General features: G+C 34.5%; 1 non-coding gene across 1 annotated transcript; it reads right to left on the reverse strand.

Moving 5' to 3' along the window:
- Positions 1 to 400: 400 nt before the first annotated feature.
- Gm24963 lies at positions 401 to 544 on the reverse strand. Its single transcript, XR_003954779.1, has one exon. It is a non-coding gene; the product is annotated as a small nucleolar RNA SNORA48 (small nucleolar RNA).
- Positions 545 to 2877: the final 2333 nt, after the last annotated feature.

Raw genomic sequence — 2877 nt, forward strand, 5'->3', positions numbered from 1 at the left:
GAGCTAGTCCACAGTTGGAAGCTGAGGCTTGTATTTTACCATCGCCCTAGAGGAGGGGTGGCTACTCACAACAGGCTATTTCTCTGTACCTTAACGTCTCCTATTCTATCTCTTTTTATATTGTTCAAGTTATTCCACTTCTTTTTCTCTCCCATCTGACCACCACATGCTTGATGTGGCTTCCACTGGAGGCTGCCATGAAACTTGCAGACTCCTGGGTGACATCCTCCATTTGTGCTACATAGCATGGTAGCAATCAAATGTCTAATGTCTATGGCTTGCTTGTTGCATGCATTGGAGGGCAAGTCTAGGGTGGCATGTCAAAACACAGTTCTCTGTCTGTCTTCCTCTTCCCACATTGCACTGCCTCAAATTGATTTGATCTGATTTGATTTGGTTTTTATGAGTCCTAGGGATAAGACAGGTTAGGCCCTCAAGCCACAAATCAAGCTAGGATGAAGAAAGGATGGCCATCTGCTCTGCTCCTGACTGATATAAGAACAACACCACCAACAAGATATCTCTTTGCCCATTGTCAGGAGGAAGGTTCATTTATTAATGAAATCAAATTTTACAAGTTCAAGATGAAAACTCTATGAACCATTAAAAAGAATATTCAGGAATGGTTTTTGTTTTGAAAATTTTTTTAAAATAGTTCATTAAAAGACAACTTCCTTTAATGGGAGGCATATGTTCTAAAGCGGTAATGAAGAAAAATGAATAAAAAAATAGGAACCAAATATTATGCATCAGACTTGATTGTTGATAGCAAAAAGATTCATCTGAAAGAATACAAGGAGTAAGACTTACTCTGCTACTGAAATTCTACAATGTTCCTGCTGAGTTTGTTTGTTTAATACATATGTTGCCCTATATGCATGTGTGTGTGTACCACATTCTGCCTTGTACCAGTGGAGGGCAGAAAAAGATTCAATTAAACTCCTGGAATTAGAGTTTTGAATGAAAATGAGCGAACAGGTGAGTGCTAGGAACCAAATAGAGGTTCTCTCAACAAACATCAATGTTCCTAATCACTTAGCCATCTATCCAGCCTCTTTAGCTTTAATAATAATAAGTCAAAACAAAAATACATACAAGATTAAAATTTTGAAAACTTTTAAGAAATCCATAGAACTTAATAATCTACACATAAGATTATTGATATCTAAATTTGTATAAACCAAAATCAAATGTTAAAATGAGTTTTATAAGTAAATTCAATACATTAAGAATAAGTATTTTCATTCAGGAGTGAGTAGCTCAGGTTTGTTTGTTTGTTTGTTTGTTTATTTATTTATTTATTTATTTATTTGTGTTTTTAAGCTTTCAGTTGATTTTGATCTTGCTTGAATGCATGAAAGATATTAAAAAGAAAGACATGACTGCTCCTAGGTATAGTGGAGGAGACATTTTATTATAAATATATAGGAGAACATATCCATAATCAGAAATATCTGAGTGAGTCCAGAATGGATATGACTCTGAGCCTTGTGAGAAGGTGGAAGAGAAAATGAGAGGGGACTGAGGGGAAACAAGATGCCGCAGACATGATGTCCAAAGGTACAAAAAGTAGGGGTAGCCAAATGACTGAATTATATAGAACAGACCAGCCCTTGGACTGTATGGTTCAGACGAGTGGGCAGAATATGCAAGCCAGGAGGACCTTGTAACAGGTAGGAGCTGAGGAATACAGGGGAAACCTACATGACAGTGTTTGCTTTGATGCTGAATGCTTTGTCATTTGCCCTAGAGTTTCAGACTTACATTTTTGTTGTTGATGAATAGCTTTAATCCATGGAAGTCATATAAGATTCAGGGTGTTATTTTAATTTTTTTTAACTGTTGAGCCTTGCTTTGTGTCCAAGTATATGGTTAGTTTTTGCAAAAGTTTCATGGGACACAGAGAAGAAAGTATATTCTGTTTATATGGATAATATGTTGTATAAAAATCATTTAGGTCCCTTAGGTTTATGAAGTCATTTAGTTTCAGCATTGCTCTGAATGATTTGGTCTATATTTGCAAGAGGATGTATTGAACTTACTCACCATCATTGTGTGAGGGGCAGTATGTTATATTAGCTCTAATAGTTTCATCTATGAACTCTGTTATCATTGTATTTGGTACACAAATGCTTAGAATTTCAATAATCCCTTGATGGACTAGCTCTTTGATTATAATAGTGTATTCCTTATCTCTCCAGGTTAATTTGGCTTAAAGCCTGTTTTTTCAGATATTAAAAAGACTACCCAAGTTTTTTTCAGGGCCCATTTCCATTTCCTTGGAGTAATGTTCTATTCTTTTACCTTGAGATGATGGTGTTTTGTTTTGTTTTGCTTGTTGAACCAGTAGGTTGGATCCTGGGTTTTGTATACAATATGTTACTCTATGTCATCTTACTGGCCAATTGTGATCATTAATGTAGAAAATTATTAATGAACAGTAATTGTTGGTTTCATTATCTCTGTTTTGGTTTGCTTTTATATATACTTTTCTCCATCTTTTGATTTGCTTGTCTGAGATTATTTTTTCCTTCTGTTTCCTAAGATATGGTTAACCTCTTTAGATTTAAGTTTTCCTTCTATTGTTATCTTGTATAGCTGATTTGTAAATAGATACTGCTTAAATTTTGTCTTATTGTGGTAATGACTTGATTTTTCCATCTATTTTAATTGAAAATTTTGTGAGCTACATTAGTCTCATATGGCACCAATGTTCTCTTAGAGTTTATAAAAAATAAAATCTCTCCAGCTCATTAGGACTTTCAAAGTCTACATTGAAAACTCACATATTATTCTATTATGTCTGCCTTTATATGTTCTTGATCTTTTCCCCTTGCAACTATTAATATTCTTTCTTGCTTGGTATCTTTACTTCTT

The sequence above is a fragment of the Mus musculus genome, chromosome 3 (genome assembly GCF_000001635.26).
Source record: "Mus musculus strain C57BL/6J chromosome 3, GRCm38.p6 C57BL/6J".
NCBI lineage: Eukaryota > Metazoa > Chordata > Mammalia > Rodentia > Muridae > Mus > Mus musculus.